We start from the raw sequence: 22,501 nt of genomic DNA, 5'->3' as shown, positions 1-22,501 counted from the left end.
AGCTTCAAATTTAGTCATTCATTGCAGTCTCATGTACAACTTTTGAAGTAGGTGCAGCTTGCAGCTGAGGAAACTGAGGCACAAAGAAAAGAAATAATTAGGCAAAGTTCCTCAGCTAGTAAGATGCAGAGCTAGGTTTTGAAACAGGGAAGTTTGGAATCTATGAACTTACCTATGACACCATACTGCATGTCTAAAAAGGAAACCACATAGCTTTTTCAGGAAACCACAACAAAGCCACATCACAAAATCACCTTCCTAACAAGTGACCAAGGCCAGGTGTTCATGCAAAAGTTATGCATGAGTTCAAATTCTGCCCTAGCTAGGCCTTACCCTAACCTTTCTGAGCATCAATTGTCTAATCTATAAGAAATGCTTACTTCTGGTACAGTTTTGAAGATGAAATGAGCTAAGGTCCATGAAGCATTATACTGGGTTCTGGAATCCAGCAGGGGCTCAGTAAATGCTAGCTGGGATAAGGATGATTATGGTCTACACATGGCAGTTTCACTTCAACTTTGGGTAGCACTGAGCCTCAATAAAGTAGAACTGATGTGGTCAATCAAGCTGATCATCAGAGGGTTTAGCCACCATCCCTTCTCTGCTGCCATCTAGGAGAATGGAGCCAGAGCCACAGGTTCACACTCATTATTTTAATACTCAAGATTGCCGTCTGTCTTCTATCTACAGGGTTTGCTCAGAGTAACCCCTTGGGGCCTTAGGAGCAAGTTCCCTTCTCCTTCATTTAGCAATTATGGGCTTGCTTGGGTCAACTGGCTCTAACTGAAGAATTTTAAAGAGCAGGTTTGCAGCTTCTCTCCATCCTGAGTACATCTTCTTTTCCCACACTCAGTAACTTCCACTTCACTTTATTTTTTATGGTGATGTGTGTTAGGGGCTGGGGAAGCAGGACAATGTTGCTTAGCAGCGAATCTCGGAGCTGTTGTGTGCTTTTGTGTTTTTTCATGCCAGGGTTTTGTCACCCTGGCCTATGGAATCATATTGGCCTTCTCCCTTGTCAGAACCCACAGGTCAAGTGTAGGCGTGTGCATGCTTTACAGAAGGGTCCCATTCCTGCCTGGTGCCTGCTCAAGAGGATGGTTGCTGCTGGTTTTGTTTAACAGACACTTCATGCTGCAGATTCTCAAGTGCAAATCACCTTTTGTTTCTTTTATCCCTAGCAATAATGAAGGGTTGAACTGGAGCTTAAATAATTCTTTCAATGAATACATTAAACAGACTCTTTCATTATAGATGTTAGAGGAATGAAAATAATCTGCACAAAGCCACATTTCCTTCACAAAGTTTTAAAAGAAGTGAGGGAACTGCCATTGAGGGAACAATTAATTTTGTTTCTGTAGGAAAATGGGGAGGGAGTAGATGAAATATGTTTCAGGACTTTTGAAAAGGTTTCTGGTGGGAACATTTAACAACTGAGTAACACATTCCCTGGGGAAAGACAGTGCTATTTGGATCTGTGTTTTGTGGCAATTGCTTATTATCTTGTAAGCAGCTGAAGAATAGAATTCTTGCTGTTTTTGAGAGCTAAAACTCACTACAAAGACAAATTTTGACAATGGCCTTTCTGTAAAGGCTGTGGAAGCCACTTAACATGTCATAATATTGCATATATCTCTTTATGGCTGAACTTAGGCAAAGTTGGCTACTTAAACCCTCTCTCTCCTATTTTAATGTCATTTTCATCCTTCCTGCTGTTTTTTACTCCCCAGGTGCTTTCCCACTATTTCCTTTAATTTTTAGTTGATTTAAAATTAATTCTTGCAAATGGATTAGCTACTTCAGAAGCAAAGAATTTGAAAACTTTGTATTAAATGAGTTAAGACTGATGAGGATAAAATGCCTGTCACAGAATCACCCAGCTCAGACTGGTACCTCAGTATCTTTCATTTAATCAGTGTTCCTTCCAAGGTACTAGGCCTAAGGATGGTCACTATGTTTAAAAACAATGGGACTTTGGTGGCATTACATGGAGATGAATTCTGACTCAGCATGATAATGAAGATAATATCCCCCCGCCTAATACTTGGAGCTGTCAGGTCAGTAGGCTGCCTCTTGAGGAAACAAAACACCCCTATTGGTAACAGGGGTGTGTCTCAACAGAGGCTGTGAGAGTTACCCTTCAAGTTAGGAAGGACATGAGCCTCATTCTAGTGAAGATTTTACAGTGCTAAGTTATGTAGGTATATCCTGATTATTCTAATAACCAGAGAGGCAAAACAACTTGCAGTGGTATATGTATGTTAAAGGTGGTTTGTTGAAGATTAAAAAAAAAGACTCTAGAAGCCAAACAAAGTGTAGTAGTAACAAAAGAGCTGATTCTAGAAGCCTCACTGGTGTAGCTCAGTGGACTGAGCATGGGCCTGTGAACCAAAGGGTTGCTGGTTCAATTCCCGGTCAGGGCACATGCCTGGGCTACAGGCTACATCCCTGGTTTGGGGCACACAAAAGGCAACCACAGCAACTACACATTGATGTTTCTCTCCCTCTCTTTCTCCTTCCTTTCTCTCTCTAAAAAGATAAAATATTTAAAAAGAAAAATAAATAAAATACTATTGTCCTCATCACTCTGTAGCTCTCATCTCTAACTGCCCACACCTTCATAAAAAAAAGAGCTGAGCCTTCTTGAATAATAGTCCATAGATACTTTGTATTATGCAGAGTTACTGCCACCATTTTTTCAGTTTTTTTGAGAATGATGTATGGCTGACTTTAGTAAAGCTATATTTACTATGCCTCAGTTTCTTTGTAAATGGCTCATGTTAATGCCTCCTTGTGCTTTGCAAACTCAGTGGCACTTTAATCATCATGTTGGTTTTATTTATTAATCCATTAATAACTACATATAACCTACAACAATCTGTTCATTTTACTAATATTATAATTGCACAATTATGGAGCTGGTACAATTATATGTCCATATGCAGCAAAGTGAACCCAGACACAGAGTTAATTTTTGAACTCACAAAAAGTAACTCTAAAAGGGATCATAGACCTAAATATAAAATGTTGGACTATAAACCTCTAGCTTAAAACTTCCAAGGAAATTTATGTGAACTATGTTTGGTGATAAACTTATTACATATAACAGAAAAACATAGTTCATAAAAGAAAATATTGATGAGCTGGACTTCATTGAAATAAAAACTTCAGCTCTACAAAATGCACTGATAAGTGAATCTAAAAGCAAGCCAAAGACCAAGAAAAAATAGTTTCAAACCACATATTTGACAGAGGGCTTAAACCTAAAATATGCAAAGAGTACTTAAAAATCAACAATAAGAAAAATAAATAAGTCAAAAGATCTGAACAGACAACTCACAGAAAATATATATGAATGGAAAATAAGCATATGAAAAGATGTTCAACATTATTAGTCATTGGAGACATGCAAATTAAAACCAACAAGTTACCACTATACATCTATTAAAACGACTGAAATCCAAAAATCTGACAATACCAACTCTTGAGAAGCACACAAATCAACAGGAACTCTCATTCTACACTAGTAGGAATGCAAATATTAACAGCAATTTTGAAAGACTGACAGTTTCTTATAAAAGTAAACAGAGTCTTACTGTATGATCCAGTGATCATGCTCCTAGATATTTACCCAACCAATCTAAAAATTTATGTCCACACAAAAACCTACAAGTGAATCTTTATAGCAGCTTTACTCATAATTATTAAAAATTTGGAGCAACTGGTAAGTCCTTCACTAGGTGAATGGAAAACAATTCAACAATTTAAAAAATGAGCTTTTAAGCTATGCAAAAATATTGATGACTCTTCAATGCATATTAGTAAGTGAAAGAGAGCCAATCTGAAAAGGCTAAATATGTATGATTCCAATTTTAGGCTTATTCCATTCTCCCAAAGATAAAACTATAAAAATTAGTAGACAAATCAGTGTTTACTAGGTTAGAGGAGGAGGGAAGGTTGAATAGGTGAAGCACAGGGGATACTTTAGGGTAGTGTATTCTATATAAAATTATAATGGTGGATACATTACATTAAGAATAAATATTTCTGATTACACACTACCTGCAAAGCATGTGCTCAAAAATATTTGTTGAACATTTAGTCTTCAGTGCATGTGATAGTGTACTCTTATAATGAAGATATAGGATTCAGGTCTTTTTTTTTTTTTTTACATGCCAAACAATTTTATTTTATTATTTTTTTGTTTTTTTCTTTTTTTTAATATATTTTATTGATTATGCCAATACAGTTGTCCCATTTCCCCCTTCACTCCCCTCCACCCTGTACACCCTCTCCCACCCATGTTCCCCCCCCTTTAGTCATGTCCATGTGTCATACTTATAAGTTCTTTAGCTTCTACATTTCCCATACTATTCTTGCCCTCCCCCTGTCTATTTTCTACCTACCATCTATGCTACTTATTCTCTGTACCTTTTCCCCTCTCTCCTCCACTCACTCCCCTGTTGCTAACCCTCCATGTGATCTCCATTTCTGTGGTTCCATTCCTGTTCTAGTTGTTTGCTTAGTTTCTTTTGGTTTTGCTTTAGGTGTGGTTGTTAATAATTGTGAGTTTGCTGTCCTTTTACTATACATGTTTTTTTAATCTTCTTTTTTTAGATAACTCCCTTTTCTTTAAGATTTTATTTATTTATTTTTAGAGAGGGAAGGGAAGGAGGGAGAGAGAGACAGAGAGAGAAACATCAATGTGTGGTTGCTGGGGGTTATGGCCTGCAACCCAGGAATGTACCCTGGCTGGGAATCGAACCTGGGACACTTTGGTTCCCAGCCCATGCTCAATCCACTGAGCTATGCCAGCCAGGGCGATAAGTCCCTTTAACATTTCATAAAATAAGGGCTTGGTGATGATGAACTCCTTTCACTTGACCTTATCTGAGAAGCACTTTATCTGCCCTTCCATTCTAAATGAAAGCTTTGCTGAATAGATTATTCTGGGATATAGGTCCTTGTCTTTCATAACTTGGAATACTTCTTTCCAGCCCCTTCTTGCCTGTAAGGTCTCTTTTGAGAAATTAGCTGACAGTCTGATGGGAACTCCTTTGTAGGTTACTGTCCCCTTATCTCTTGCTGCTTCTAGGATTCTCTCCTTCATTTTTACCTTGGCTAATGTAATTATGATGTGCCTTGGTGTGTTTCTTCTTGGGTCCAACTTCTTTGGGACTCTCTGAGCTTCCTGGATTTCCTGGAAGTCTATTTTCTTTGCCAGAATGGGGAAGTTCTCCTTTATTATTTCTTCAAATATGTGTTCAATCTGTTGCTTTTCCTCTTCCCCTTCTGGTACTCCTATAATTCGGATGTTGGAATATTTAAAGATGTCCTGGAGGTTCCTAAGCTTCTCCTCATTGTTTTGAATTCTTATTTCTCCATTCTTTCCTGTTTGTTTGTTTGTTTTTTTTCCTTCTGGTCCACTCTATTGTTTTGAGTCCCAGTTTCCTTCCCATCACTATTGGTTCTCTGTGCATTTTCCTTCATTTCTTTTATGGTAATCTGCATTTTTTCCATGTAATTTGCACTCAAAATTTACTAATTCTGTGAGTTTCCTGATCACCAGTGTTTTGAACTGTGCATCTGATAGATTGGCTATCTCTCAGTCACTTAAAATGATGAGTCCTGGGGCATTGATCTGTTCTTTTGTTTGAGATATCTCTCTCTCTCTCTCTCTCCCTCTCTCTCTCTCTCTCTTTTTTGGTCTGGTCTCTCCTGTTATGGTGAGGGGCAGAGCCTTAGGTGTTTCCCCTGGGCTGGGCACCCCAGTCACTAGATTGTGATGTTGTATGTGGGGGTGGGGGGGAACAATGGTGGTAACTCTGTTCTCCTGGGACCTCAGTCCCTTCTCTGGGATCCTGTGTTGCATGCTCTGCCCTGGTCCACAATTGCTGCCTCACTGGGTCTGCCAGCTGATGTTTGTGTACTCAGGGTCCACCCACTGCTATCTTGCACACCCCAGGTGCCTTACATGCCCCCAGTTGCCTTATGCGCCCAGCTCTCTCTGCTCTCCTCGCCACGATCGTTGCCGCAACCCACACCTGGCTGCTCCTCTCCGCCCCTCCTACCGGTCTGGATGAATGGGTCTACTTCAACTTCTTGACTGTCCAACTTCCATTCAGATAAATTCTCAGTTCTGGGTGTTATTCTGCCTCTAAATTGTTGTTATTCTAATCTTGGTTGTGTGTAAAGGTACGGTGCGTCCACCTATGCCTCCATCTTGCCGGAAGTCCGGATTCAGGTCTTTAGGAGACTTTCATTTTATACTCTCTATATGCTTCTATGTTAATGAAAACAACTTATAAGAATGTCTTCACATATTATTTAAAACAAAATTTAATATGTAGCTTTTAATGGTGATTTAGTACAAATATAAAACAAATTGATAACAACTCTTTATCCTCCCCCTCCATAGATTCGAATTCTTTGAGGGCAGGGGGATCTTGCCTTGAATTATTTGCAGCTTCTATCAGTGTTTTCAGGTACGTAGATGCTCAGGAATATTTAAGTGAATATCATACCTTAATTTCAAGAAAACACACTCCTGGATCAAATCCAGCTATACTATTATGCAAGGTATATAACCTTTCTGAAAGTTAGTTTAATCAACTATAAAACAAAAATAATAATACTGAAACTTTTTGGCTGACTTGTGAGGACTTGAAAAGATTCTAATTGTACAACACTAAGACCAATTTTTGATAAGTCAGAAATCCAATAAATGAGCTTGAAAAAAAATAATGGCTAGAGATTGATTTAAAAAAGAGATAGCAAAGTATTTCATTTAATCAGGAGGAAAAAAAAGGTTCAGTAATCAGCACAAGAAAGATGGTAGGTAGTATGATAAGGGGGTGGATGGCTCATCTTGGAGCATCTATTGGGCATTGTATTGGTTTCCATCAACCCGCTCATTGCTTGTGACCAAGTTGCAGTCAGTCTATCTGCATTATTGTAGGATGTACATAATTATTGTGAATTCCTTTTCATAGCTGCTGTTGACACTGGTGAAGGTTCCCCACAATAGATGTAGTTGACCTTTTATAGGTCTCATTTCCACAGCCATCCATCAAGTGGAATAAGAGTTTCCATAGAGCCTATACACAGAATGGAGGCTCAGTTGCTATATCTTGATTGACCCATCCCTGAGGTTATCCTAAAAGACCAAAGCAACTGAAGAAAGTTTTGTCTAGAGGCTGTTCTTTTTATTGATTGGGCTCCAGGAATACTCATGAGCAGGCCTGAAAATGAACATGAGTTGTTGGCAGTTCTCAGAGCACATGTCACCATACTTTAAATTACTCTAATTCATTATTTTATACAGATCTAAGTCATGGTGCTCACATCTCCGTATAGCAGACATTCCTTTGTTTTTTGGGGGGATTTTGTTATTACTACCTTGCCTTAAGGAAATACATATGAAAACCAATGAAGTAACACTACACACCTACTTTCCATGGTCATCTACTATTCTTTTTTCTTCTACTAGACTGTAAGTGTATGAAGATCATGGTCCACCCCCTCCAGCACCTGGCGTAGTTCTCACAACATAGAAGATGCTGAATATATATTTGTTGAAATAAAATAAGGTAGCAAAGAAACAAAATCTGTTTCATCAATGCAATGAAGGCTTAAAAACCTTTAAAACATATGTTTTCACAACAGCAAACCTGAGACTATAAATCTAAAAAATATAGTTTTGGAAATGAAGGGAGTGTGCTTTTTGAAACTAAAGGGGAAAAATAGGTCACATATTTTCATGTTTACATAGTGTAAACAAATGGAACATCCTATTTTCAGTTTGCATTTGAAAAAGAATGTTTACTTAACATTCAGTTACCCACACTTTACTAACAGAAAAAAAAGTGATTAACAGACTTCAGGAATTTATTTGGTAGTTATAAAACAAAAATGTCTCTTAAAGTCAAGATCAGATACTAAAGTTAAGTCAAATGGGAATCTGCAAAAACATAATTAAAATATGCAACATTTATGAAGAGTGAGCAAAATGTTGGAAGCATCCATGAATTCTGCTAGGAAAGACAAGATAGGAAAGTCATGAAGTTCTAAGGAATCTTATTTTTAATAAGTAAATAAATATTTACTTTTTCATCTTTTTCCTGGGTATTGATAACTGTTGATGGTTAGCTTCCAGTAAATGAGGCTATAGCAATTAATAAGCAGAACTTCAACTGACTCATTAGCTAATCCTTCATTATTATCCATTTTGTAATAGATGACACATTTAACACATTTAGTAATATACTCAGGAGGCACATTTAAATGAGGAGTTTAGTGAAGCAATTTGAAAAAACATGAAAATACTTTTACTAGTGATAAATTTGTCTAAATTCCAATTTATTAAATATAAGATAGGATCTAACTCTATCTGCAGTATGTGTTTATATTGTAGATCTTTTCCTCATCTACTCCCACTTTAGAATTTGTTTTAACCTCTAAAAGGAAAAACATTTATACTTATCTCATTGGAGCTTTTTAAATGATTATTAGCCAACATGTTCTCCGCTAAGAATCACTTAAGGAACAATGGGAATTTTAAAAGGTTTCTGTTGTAGACAAATAGATTGAGTACTGAAGACTCATGCCGCTGGGCCAGGATACTCTACTAGGTTAGATCCTTGCATATGAACGAGATTCCTCTCTCAAGAATATCATGATTTGGTGGGGAGACAGATTTACCAAGTCAGAGTTGAACTGGGTAGGAATTAACCAATAGACTTCTATAGGTGGACATGCAAAGCAGATGGAACTCACATTATAGAGGCATAGAGGAGCAGATGATCATGGTGTGTTTGGAGAGACCCAAGCTATTCACTGTTGCTGGAGCATTAAAAGCAAAGAAGAGGGTTGGAGAAGAGGCTGAAGTGGTCATTACAGGACAAACAAAAAGGCTTTGTGGGGCTTTAAAAGGAGGTTGGGTTATAATCTATAAAACCTGCCGAAAGTGTGATCTCAGAATCGAAATCATCAAATAATGTGTTAGGAATGCAGGACCTCAGGCCCCAACCCAGTCCTCCTAAATTTTCTATATTATAATAAGACCCCTGATTGACATTAAAATTGGAGGAACTACAGGTAGAAGATAAGCAATTGTGAAGCATGTCATGCCAGAGAGAAACATACTCAGACTTGCAGGTGTTGGACTGAAGAAGAGATAAGATTAAAAACACAGACTACTGAGAAGAGTGCTGTGGTAGTCTAGGGGACAGGTAGCCAAACCTGGAGGTGGAGATACCAAGTAGGGAAAGACATTCACAAGACAGCAGTGTCAGAATTTGGCAATCAGGAAGAGACATAATAAATATCCCTGAACACAGAAAGGAGAGTCAATTGGAGATAAATAATGAAAACATGTGTGGGATAGGGGAGAGGAGTGAGTAACAACTAATGAAACGCAATCCCTACAGGGACTCCAGAGGTTGGAACTCAGAGTATAGGTGGAGGAGGGTCTTCTTAGCCAGTAGGAAAGACACGCTAATGAATTAGACCAACAGGGGCAAGGAGATAGGAACATGCAATTTTGAGAATGCAGTCATTTTAGAGTATTCACATCTAAGAGACTTAATTTTTTTCTGAGTAATAGGAGACAATGACATTCACATAGAAGAGACAGTCAGTAGTAGAAATGGGAGCCCCAGAGGAGAGAAAAAGCTGACCAGAAATGAAATATGGGTTTGGGGGCCAGCATTAAATCACTCAACTCAGATTCTTTGAGTATAGAATATGTATTATAGTAGTATCTGCATTACCAAGTCCATGTATTTAATAAATAAGTAGATTCAAGTATGTGTGAATTATCCATCCATGTGTGGATGGATCCATTAGTATCCATGTGTGATACTAATATATAATCAAAGAGGTCATTGTTCAGATGCCTGGGAACTAGAATGTACTCCAGAGATGCTGAGAACAAACTAGAAGACCTTTTCACAATGGTGGTGTAGGGGAAGTAAATGTTGCCACCCATTGCTAAACATCTATGCCTACTATTATAGAGGAGGTAGGGAATGACAGCAGGAATAATAGCATACATTTCAGCTAATTAATCCACAGGTTTGCAGAATGAAACACTCAAAATTCACCTAGATGCTTTCTTTAGCTCCTATGTGGATGCTTATAGTGCAAGTCTTTGTAACTTACCAAGTAGCCAGCTCCATGCTCAAGACACCATATTTAATTGTTTGAAAAATCTACATTATCAGGGTAAATTATGGCTGAATTTCATTTCCCTAAAACTAGATGTGCCAAATTTATTTTCATTCAACTCAACAAACATTGTGCAAGTTTAAGGTATTGCTCTTAGACTTGCATGTCAATCAATAGGTCAGGATTCTTGACCTTAATATCTTTACAGCCCAGTAAAGGATGTAAGACAAGTTCCCAAATGACCACAGAGAGATGAAAATGCATGCCATTTCAGAAATAATAATATGCTGTTTTTGTTTTAAAATGAGGTGCCAGGACTCATATCTCAATAAATTATGACATGTGTCTCCTGCATCCTGTCCCCAATTGTGTTTATATTGGAATGTCCACATGTTTTTCCAGCCAAATGAATCAGTCAAGATGAAAATGTTAATTTATTTGACTGGACATACTCTGCTAGCTCATATTGTCAAAAAAACTCCCTTTCAGTAATGATACTACCAAGCTTTGTACAGCAATTTATAGTCTACAAATAGCAATTTATAGTCTACAAATCACATTTCCTATGTTAGTCCAGATAATAATCACAACTCTGTAAAATAAGTAGTAATGTTCTTCTCCCATTTACACATGAAGGACCTAAGTCCAAGTTTAAGTAATTTACCCAAATCACAGGGCAGAAGGGTTAAGCTAAGACATTAATGTCTCATTATTCCATATCTCAACTACAAGAGCAGGACTTCTGTGGATTTAGTGGGATTATAGCTACTTAGAGGTGATGGGGAGGATGTGTAAAAGAAGTCTTTAAGGATTGATGCAATTTTAGTACAAGGAGATGGAAGGGAGGACCTTCCAAGTACAGGGCATGGCAAAGTTCAAAGTGTAGATGCAGGAAGTGCAGAACATTCTATGTAACAGCCATAGTTCTATATATGGGTTTGAGATCATCTGTCCAGAAGTGATAGCTGACTCTCTGAGACCTAACCAGAATCCTAGGGCAAGAAACAAAAGAGGGAAGATAAGATGTCCACAGACAGAACCCTGGGATCACCAATGGTTACTGGGTGGGAAGCACAGAATGAGACACCAAATGAGAAAACAAAGAAATGACCAGGGGATTAAAATCCAGTTATTATAGAAACCAAAGGAAGAGACTTTCAAAGAGAACACATCATTATAAGGGATGAAGACTAAGGAAAAGTGGGTGGAAGAGCAGTGTTGGTAAGCTTGGAGAAAGCAGAAAATTCAGAAGTCAGGATGTAAGGAGCAAGTGAGTGGGAAGAAAATGAACACGGGAAGAGGATGAGGAGAACTGGACCTAAGGAAGTAAGTTTCTTGTCTCAGAGCCATCCTTCAAGTACTTGAAGACAGCTCTCAAATCTTCTTTTTCCCTTTGTCAGGCAAAATGCTCTTAATTAATTCAGCTGATTGTCATATGTTTTCCAGATAGTCACCATTATGTATTCTTTCTTTAGGAATTGTTGGTTTGTCAGTTGTCCTCTTAAATTTGGCATCTAGAAATTAACTCTGTACCCCATGTTTATGGTCTGTTGAGCATGCAGAAGAAAGCTATCATATGTTTTGTTTCCTGTACTGTATTTTTAATTGCAGCCCACATTTAAATTAGTCACATTTCACTGCTGGTTTATTGTGCTTGCAGTCAGTTTTGATTCCACATGATTCCACATGATTCTGGCACTTGCCAATATGTAGGGAGATGGCCCAAACAGGGAAAAGGACAGTGGAGCCATGAGGTGGGGAGGGTGCAGGACTAACGCCCAGAAATCTATATTTTAGTCTGGGCTTTGACACTTATTAAATATATGTTCTTGGGAAAGTCAGCCTGCTTCTCTATGGGCTCCAGAGGAGGAAAGATGGGATGATTTCTGAGCTTCTTTCTAGATCTAAAAATTCTGAAATTAATAAGTAAAAAAAGGCCTTCATTAATTTACTACTCAGATATTTATAGAACTCAGTCCTGTGCCAGGCATGGCTAGGATTTCAGGATATAGTGGACAGTAAGACAGAGGTGGTCCTGATCCATGGGGTTAAATGGTGATATTTTCAGGCTGAAAAGTACTTGGTTAAATATAGGGAAGAGTAAGGGAAAACCAAAGACACAGATAGTACTGTCAAAGTATTACCTGCCAAAGGGTTTGTAGAAGGTCAGTGGCCTTTGAGGACTTTTAAAATATGGAATGAAAAATAAAGTCTTTGCATTTGTAATTATACCAAGAAGTAATCAATTGGTCACTTTATAACTATAGAATTATATGTGGAATTACACAGTGAACAAGAGAATAGAAGAGTATAGCACTAAAGCTTTTTATGGAAACTAGAGTTATTTCTATTGAGGAAGAAGATGTTAATAAATACACCATTGGTGATAAGGCAACATCATTATCTGATTTTTATGTTATCTACCCTACACATAAAGTTAGTGAAGCATACAAGAAAATTCTATCAGCAGGTAATCTTGAAATTTATAGCCTGAGACACAAAATTAAAGGGGCCAACTAAAAGATCTTTATTTTTCCCAAAGGAGTGTCATTTGGAGATTAACATCTATGATGATCTTAAAATTCCATTTTTCAATAGGATGGCCCACCTATAAAGAGCCCTCACCCTTTGTATGCTTCTGGAAGCAAAATAGGCTGTGAAGATGAATTTCTCCCTTTCCCTCCCCTTCAACCTATGCTACCACGCTATTTCAGTTACCCATTGTTATTGTAATAAACTAACCTAAAACTTAGTGGTTAAAAACAACTATGTTATTATTACTTCCCAGAATTTTGTGGATTGACTGAGCTCAACTGGATGATTTTCCTACTCCATGTGACATCAGCTGGGATTGCACTTGTCTGGGAGCTTAATTGGACTAGAATGTCCAAGACAGTTTAGTCACAAATCTAATACCTGAGCAGTGGCAGCTAGCAGACTAGGCTCAGTTGGGACTGGGACACCTAAGTCTCTCTACGTAAGGTCTTAGGACTTTTCCTACTTTGTGTGGATTCTCTATTTGGTTGCTTCAGGTAGCCTCTTTAGCTGGGTGCTAAACACTATTGCTGGTCTATGCCTGATATTTCACTACTTAAGGGGTCAGAGCTCCTACCTGGTGAAAGGGAAAAGCAGGTTTTCATGCTCTGTTAGAGGGGGTTTTAGCACATAACTTTTTCTTTACCTTAAGAATCTCCCACTAGCTGTAATCTGGATAATAACCACTATGCTGATGTAGAATTGCTCTTTTTTTCTTTGATATCCAAGGTTCTGGGACTAGACCAAGTTGACATGGGTTGTCTTCCAAGAGGGTCCCTTTTCCCCTCTTGCAAATAGATCCATCATCTATCAGACATGCCTAGTTCTCACAATTTAGGGTCACATTGGGATTTCCACTACTCATACACTTACACATATATACATTCATACACTGATATACATGTACACATGTGTGCCTATAAAGTGCTTTTATAAGATTATGCTTCTTTAACAGGAATAAGTTATTCATATAAAAGAATGACAGAGTAATAATACACAAATATATTCAGCATTCAACTTTTCTTTCCCCAAGAAACACATGAGCCAAATTTGAGAAATAACTGGGAGTTGAGAAACAAAAAAAGTCTTGAGGAACCAGCTGCCCTCTGTATGAAATACATTGAGAATGACAGAAATGGGTGAGGAGGAAAGAGTGGACATTTAAGAATGCTAGCTATGCATTAAGTATAAACCTCCCCACTTCTTGGGCATTTTCTTGAAATACTGAGTAAATATTTGAAATTCTTTACATTACATATGAAATTTAAATACTGATTACATTTCTCCCCAGTTTTTATGTTTACATTTTACAGAGATGAGGCCATGGGGTGTGTGTGTTGGGGGCACAGGCATGGTGAGTTCACATACATCCAAGTTCCACTGCTGATCCTATTAAAGCACTAGCTAAGCTATAGAATTATACTTTGAATATTTTTAAAAGAGTCAATAAATTTGCATGGGTCAAAACTATTCTATATTTTTTCTTTAAAATATTGGCCTGTGTTGGTAAGCTCTAGCCAGAGAGAAGAGGAACTTCTGGAGTTTGTGAAATAATAAAAGTTAACTTGCTAACTTGCCCATGAAATTATATAATTTATTACCTTGACTCTTTTGCATGTGATTAAAACCATTGGGCCAATTGAAGAGAGTAAGTGTGTGATTTACATCTGCATTGCAGTGTTAGGATGAAGAGGCATGATAGAATAGGGGTGAATTTGGATCTAGGTATGGACGGCCTTGACGAGAATCAAGGGAGCATATTCAGAGCTGTCTTTCAGGCACCATTTCTGATCACTGTTCCCCAGTACTGTAAAGGATTAACTGAGATGTCAATGCAGAGAGAGGAGAGAAAAGCCCTAATGATGTTCCTATTTCTTTGGCATCATGGAGACTGGGTGGCCCATTGGTCAGTTAAGCTCCCTGTAGCAGGAGATCTCGGTGGTACATCTTTACGGAGCTAATGTATATTAAGCAAGGGTGATGAAAAAGGCTCCTGCCCTAATTAACTTTCATTCTAATTCAGAATATGAGAGGTATCCTGACTTCCAATTCTTCTTATTTAAGCAACTCACTTTAGAGAAGCTTAGATAATAATACTGATCTATGCAAACACTTGCCAACTCTACAATCAAAAAAGGTTGATTTCTACCACTGCATGTGTACCTGGACATCTTTATGTCCTTCTTCCATTTTTTCTTCATCTTAAAATTTCCTAACTGCATAACACTCTCCCTTAATTTTTGACATTAATGAGTGTTTCGTGTAGGATTTAAAGTGTGTGCACATGCAAGCAATTTAAAGGCCATTTCTGTTTCTCCTTGTCATTAGAACATGTGACAATAATGAGCTCATCCATCTAGGAGCAGAGCACAAAGAATTCCATGTTTTGTGTTTCATATGTTCCTTCTTTGTCTAAGTGTAGATCTGAATCACAACCGTTAGCAGCTTTCTGAAGCTGAGTGTCTTTAGAACTCTGTTCCCCTCTTGATAGGAACGGTGTAAAATGTGTCTTAAAATATTTGAGGAAGACAACGAAGAAGAGAATTGGCTATATAGTTTGGAAAAGCTGCCACTTTGCTTGAGTTAGTTGGCTGTTTTGTCATCTAGGGAGATGTCTTAAAACCCACATGTTTTCTCTACCCTATGCCTAAGAAGGCATATTTTGTTCTCCATCATTGGGAAATACCAGAGCTTGGTGAAGATGGTCTCTGAAGTTCCACTTCACACTGTCACTTCATTGCCTGTGTTTATGACACATTATGGAAATGCTACAGCTTATCTATAGACCAAGCCCACATTATACACAATATTTACACTCTGACGGAATTCCTTTTGCTATTTTTTACACTATTCTATGAGTGTAAACTTCTGTGCATGTTTTTTGATTTTCTTTCATTTTCATTATTTTTTAAAGAATTGTTTTTGTTCAGGTAGCTGTCAATCTACTTTAAAGATAAAGCAGATATTTTTTTAAGCATGACTCCTCCTGTGCCCTCTTAAAGGTTTTTTTTGCTAGGGTAATGGAGTTTCTTTTCATTGACATTCTGGGACAGATCTTTAAATTCAGCTACATCTGGTCACCTTGCCTCAAACCATGTTATAGCTGTTTCTCAAAATCAGACCTGAACTAAGCAGGAACATCTGTACCAAGAGTTATGAGGCCCGGCTGAACATTTCAGACCAGCATGTTCCATCTCAGTTCTTTCTGCTCCAACCTTTTAGCAATTATCTTTATAATCCTTAGAAATGGTAATTAAGGTTGGTTGAAGAACAAAAAGAATACTGAAATGTTTTCAAGCTCCAAACACCAGGTATATAAATGTCAGTAGCTTAAGTATGGTTATAAGAATGTTTTTATTAACAACCCTCACCGATCTTCTGGGGGATCATATTTAGACTTTCCTACAGGGAGAATAATGCTGCTAATCAGCTGCATAGTTTTGCATCATTGCATAGTTGGCAGCTGTTAGCTGGGGACACATGAAGCTACTTTAAGAATCTTGTTATTTTCCCAATCAAGCCTGCTGAAGCAGCAGGTATGGATAGGTATATTGGCATTACAGACTCTGTCTAAAAAGATTTAGTCACTCACCAATACAACAAAAAATACTTTCAAAGATAAGGGAATAGTCTAAGTGGGTCCTTTCAACATTGAAAGCAGTTTATTCAGAGAATCTGCCTCCTAGCTCTCTATGAATTTGTGAATGTGTGCAGACTGATTTGCTGATTCTCACACATGATAAGCTGATTGAGCCTCTTCTGACTAGTGACTGTGAATGTAGAGACATTTATAAATATTTTGGTATTTATTTTTATAAACCTCTGAAATACTTTTTTCTGCATTATAATGAAGACATTTCTTTGATAAGATTATATGCTCATAATTTTTGCCTTTCAATTTACAACTGAAATACTGTTCACTTGTTTCCCATCTAACTACATTAGAATATTCCAACTAGAAATGAAGAGTTAATGGAAAGGAGGACACTGAAAGTAAACTGGGTTTTTGTTTTCTCATAGTGCTTGGGTTCATTAGGATAGCCCTACCAGGATTATTTTCCTTCCAAAAATCAGGGACCCTTTTTTATTGCCAAGTGTAATTTACTAATATTAGGCAAAATCAATTGTTGGACCAAACATCAGGACATCTAATAAAATTTAAAATATCTATTTATTATTATTATTTATTTATTTATTTAGAATCTATTATTTATTATTTTTATTTAGAATCTATTTTTAAAGAAATTTAGATAATTTTTAAAACATTTCTTTTGGGACTATTCTCATTTTTGGCTTAGTATATCAATACTTTAAGGGCTATTGATGCCATGTTGATACTTTGGTTCAATTTCCTTCAAATCAGAAGTTACTTATACTTTCACGTTGGAAACAGATTTTCTCTCCTTCCTTTAGTCTCTGAGTCACTTTGATTTTTAGGGTCTCAAGGTAATGGTATTGAATGGCAGGGCTACATTTGAGCTCTTCGATCCCATATGTGTTCTCATCATTTCCTCTTACTATGTAGTAGCAATTCTCAAAACTGAAGCTAGAGATTTTTTTGGCTCCAAGAAAACTTTCTGTTCAGCTATTTATTCAATAAACATTTGATTGTCCCCATGAACTCATAACTCTGACATCAATCATTTCGCATCCACTGGTTCTTAAATGTAGGTGTATATTCAGGTAACACAGTGGCCAATTATTTAAATTGTTTATTTTTTTAATCTCATGAACATTTACAGTTTTACAATCTTAATTCTTAGTAAACCATGAATCAAAATATAGGCATAAATATACCTTTCAAAGTCCTTTGGCAGGAAAAAAATTAACGATGTGGTTTTCAGCACTCTACTTTGTTAAGTAATATGGAAACCTAAGTCCTACTCCTGGGACCTAAGCTTGGCTACAGCTCAGTTTTCACAGAAAAACTAAATGAAGAACAAAGAACAATGAACTGATAATTTGAGGGCATGTTTGTTTAAGCTTCTATTATTTCTGCAGCCCTTTCACCCAGCCGGGCAGTAAATGGCCGCCTCACCCAGAGTTATAAGAGCATTACAGCTGCTGGAAAGCGCCAGCCATAATCCACTCCCATCATCAGCATTATAATTTCTCTAAAAATTATGACTCTTCTTTAATGATAGTAGAGATTCCAAAATATGAACTAGTTGTTTTGAATTTTAACTTTCCAAATTCTAGTCACGCGTCATAGAACAAGCTCATAAGAAGTAGGAAATTCTGACTGGGCATTTTTCTCTTTTCTTTCACCAAACAAGTTCATTGCAAGTAGATGAATCTGAATCCTAACCAGTGTTCTCTGAAGTCACTCAAAGTCAAATCAATGAGGGAATAGTTGGTGCCCAGTCATGATGGAGCAAGCATAAAGTAGAAGAGGAGACTGTATTGTAGACATAGTTTGAGGTTGTGACTGTCCCCCAAAGCCAAATGCAAAAGCTTTTCTTATCTTTCAGTGGCTTTTGTTTTGCTTTAGTTTTAAACTACCTTTCCTTGCTAATGGGGTAGAGAATAGAGAGTTACTTGAAAGATTCCCTTGTTTCCTGTATTTACCTACACGCTTCTCCAAAATTTCTGTATGGCTGATGGCTTGGTCCCGTTAGAGAGAGCATGTACCACAATAATAAATTGCTTCCATGCCTTCTGGAGTTCACGAGATTCTATTCTGAGATTGGGTATTTCTACATTCCTGGGTTCTCTAAGGAGTAATTTGATGTGCCAATGATCAAAAAGAGGAGTTACTGGTTGAAGCAGGAAATCGGACTTTAATTGGAGAAGCTATCTTCATCACAGGGTACATATTCTAGCACATGTCAGTTTTCATGATTCCTGGAGAGCAGGCCTTCAGAGTATAGAAATCATACAGGAACAGATAGGTGTCTCAGTAATGATTACCTGTTTCTTGCTCTATTCCTATGGGAGAATATTTGGGTTTGAATTCAGTGGAGACCTTGAGTTTTTAAGAAACACTGTCTGTAGTCACTAACATAGCCACTGGCCGTGTACAAAATCTTACCACTTCTCATAGTTCTGTTTTTCTATCTGGAAAACTAACACCACCAAACCATAAGACACAATTATGGGAATCTGGTTTTGATTCATTTTTATGCTATACTAACTACCATATAACTGAAAGGGAAGTTTTGACATATAGAATGTAATCAGGTTTTTCAAACCAAAAGTCAGAAAACCTGGTCTGACCATGGGAAATAGAATTTTGAAAATCTAAGTTATACTGGAAATTTTTGTTTTAGTCAAAATTTAGTTAATTCAGAGGCTGGGGTTAGATAGCCCCATGAGCCATGGTCTGTGTCTTTAAGTAACTAATTGCCTGGAGTAAATTTGATATAATGTTGTCATAAATGTGTTTTCATAGGAAAACAATAAAAAAAGGACTAAGAATGATGAAAATCAGTGTAAGTCTGGGTTCTTCTTCTTAATATTTTCTGTCTGCATGAATAGGCCATTAGAGATGGATCCATGCTGTGTGTTCAGTATCAGAGCTTTCCAGGGTTCTCATATCTTCTCAGTCTTCTTTCTGTCCCTTAGCAAATGTAATCATGCCAAGTGTCATGTGATGTTAACACTTACCCATCATCTTGATAGTAGTCTTTTTCTTGTGCCTGAAACTCACCTTTCTCTGCCGAAAGCACTTTGGACTCTACTTCTCTGGAACCAAATTCCTCACCTAACCCACATACTTGGCTTTCCTCCTATATTTCCTGTTTTGTGGAATGTACTGCTGTTCACTCTGGTCTTCTACTCAGATCCAGGCAGGAAATATAGACATAAACTGAGACTTGGCCCTGCATTCAGCTGGCCACCAAATCTTATGATCCTTTCCTTCCCTGTCAGCCCCTTGGGTTTTCATAAGTTTTCATCTGAATAATTGCAGTGATCTGAAAACCGGTCACATCATCTCCAGTCTCACCTCCTCAGAACCACCAGAGTACCCTTCCAAAGTCACAAATCCAAGAAGGACTCTGGCTTAAGTCTTTCATTGACCATGGTTCATAATCTGGTCCCTGCTCACTATACAAATTCAGTTCCCATCACTTGTTCTCATGAACTCTGCACTCTTGCCACTATAGACTAACTGAAACACACCAAACAAAACAAGATGTCTCAAGCCTCCATGCCTTTGCCCAGGCTGTTAACTTCTCCCTAGAACAGCAATCTTCCCTTCCTCACTCCTGATCCTCTCATCCATCTGGTAAAGCCCACTCTTGCTTTAACCACACTTTAAAGCCTTTCATAATCCTTCCTGGGAGAGGTAATCACCCTTGCTCTATATTCCTGTAGCATTCTGTGCTCATCTAGATTGTTTTGTTGTATTAATTAGAGCAGTTTAACCATAATAACAAATAGTCTCTAAAATAAATAATGGTTCAAACACAGTAGACTTATTTCTTCATCACTTAGCAGTATTAGGTAAGTGAATAGATCATGAGGTGGCCTTCCTGTATGCAATTATTTGGGGAGCCAAGCTAGTGGAGCCTCTTCCACCTTTCACAACTGATTCCTGGATTCCCCTGACACTATCTCCATCCAAACAGACCTGGGGGCAAAAGAGCATGGGAGAGGGGATGTGGGAGATTGCTGTGGGCCAGGCCTGGTAGTAGCACCCCCTTACTTCCACCAGCTAATACTCAGTCTTGAATACCTTAACTGGAAAGGAGGCTTGGAAATGCACTTACTCTAGGTGTACACCAAAGATGATGAGAAAACTATGGCTTTTGGTGAGCATCTAGAAATATGTCCTTTACTGAAGCTCCTGACAATTTATAGAACTTCAGTAATTATCTATCCATTGTACTGAATAAATGAATGAGTAAATGTCCTACTGTGGACTTAAACAATAATTCTAAAAAATGTTTTATATATTTATGTATCTTGACATCTCTTCTTCATTATAACAGTGTTTCTAAAACATACAAGATTATAGATATAGATATTCAAAACTAATTTAATAGTGAACAAAGTAATTTGGGTATTTTAAATTGCCTAATTAGTAATAGTGTTCATGGATATAAATTAAATGAGAAACAGATATGCACAAGATACCCAGAGGGGTAAAATGGTCATAATTACATTCATCTAACTTTCACATTCTTATCTGTTCTCAGGATTAAATTGAATTTTGTTTAATTAAAACCTTTTGCCTTGATATTACATAAAGGTATTTGATAAATGAAGCATTCAGTGAAAATTGTGGACCTTATAAAATGTCAACATTCTTGGGAAAAACAAACAGGCAGAAATTTTTTTAAACAAACATACAGTATGATTGAGAATTAAAGTATAAACCAAACAGACAAAGTGCTAATTATCCTTCATTGCAGTGGGCATTCAATCCTTATATTTGACATCTTACTGTCTCTTCTGGAAGAGATTTGAATCATTTTTGTGTATTTCTCTAATCAGTTCAACAAAACAAGTTTTCCACAGGCACAAAAGTTTTCACCAAGAAAATGCACCTAAGTTTATTAGCCTCCTTTTCAGACTTTAGCTTTTAAGAACTCTGGCATTGGATAACTAAAGGTGACCAACCACCACTGTGATTTTTGGAGAAATGATTCATAAAATGTGAGATTCAATAGCAATAACCATACATTAGTCCTTTTGAAAACAATAAACTCACTTGTTGGCAGACTTTATTTCATCTCCTCTCACATGTCCCACGTGAGCCCTCTATCTCAAGCCAGTGATGTGGTGGGTCAGTCAAGTCTTGCTCATTCTTTGAATCTCTCAGACTTCCTCTTTTGCCCTTACCCCATTGAAATTTCTGCTTTTAAGGCCACACATGATTACATTGGGCTCATCTGGATAACCCAGGATACCCTATCTTGAAGTCAACAATTAAGTAAATGTTTTTATGTCTGCAGAGTCCCTTTTGCCACATTAGGCAATATATTCACCGATATGATAACAGGGAGTAAAGGGGCCCAAGATTCTGTCTACTACAATGATACCAACTATACTGTATATCAACAGAGGCCATTTACTTATGAATTAAAGAAAATTATGATCCTTTACAAAAGATTTAGGGTTTAAAATAATTTCAATTATTATGAATTAATGGTATAAATTAATGTGAAGAACACTCAGACAGCCATTACTTATGTTACCAATACCATAAAAAAAGCATAAAACTAAAAATGTATAAAACTTTAAAATTAAAACACTATAAAGATAATGTGAAGGTAATATAATACCTATCTGTAATATCCATTACAGATATAAATATGGTCAAAGAATTTCATATGTGTTAAAAGCTTAGATTTTTACTTGTTCCTTGAGCAAAATGTGCTTTTGTCAATGTTGGCTATTATTTATTGAATACTTACTCTATGCAAGTCACACACTAAGTACTTTACATATGTTATCTCTATTTTTCTCAGTAGTCCAATAATGCTGGTATCATTTCTATTTTATGATGAGTACATCGAGGCTCAGAAAGGTAACAGGAAGCCTGGGTGAACTACTTAGACCCTGAATTTATGGGAGTTACTAATAGTTTCTCCTTCACCAGAGGAGGTTTGAGTAGTTCAGTAGCAAAACAGTATAATGAAAGAGTTTTAGAGTCAGACCTGTATTTAAGTGCTGTTTCAACACTTACTAACTTGGCAAATTCCTGAAACCCTTTGTGCCTCCAGTTCCTGATTTGTAAAGTGTGGCTAACAATAGACACTTTCTGGGGTTGGTGCAAGATAACATGTGTAAAGAACCTGTATGTGATAAGCTCTAGATAAAAGTTCTCCAATACCTCCCTCCAGAGTAGCTG

The 22,501-nt window shown here is 37.2% G+C and overlaps 1 protein-coding gene across 2 annotated transcripts in view; it reads left to right on the top strand.

Moving 5' to 3' along the window:
- Positions 1 to 22,501, top strand: part of ADAMTSL1 (ADAMTS like 1) — a 907,410-nt gene that overhangs the window by 212,286 nt on the left and 672,623 nt on the right. The window lies entirely within an intron of this gene.

The sequence above is a fragment of the Phyllostomus discolor genome, chromosome 3 (genome assembly GCF_004126475.2).
Source record: "Phyllostomus discolor isolate MPI-MPIP mPhyDis1 chromosome 3, mPhyDis1.pri.v3, whole genome shotgun sequence".
Taxonomy (NCBI): domain Eukaryota; kingdom Metazoa; phylum Chordata; class Mammalia; order Chiroptera; family Phyllostomidae; genus Phyllostomus; species Phyllostomus discolor.
Note: the sequence above shows the minus strand (reverse complement) of the source record. Positions and strands in the feature narration are given on the sequence as shown.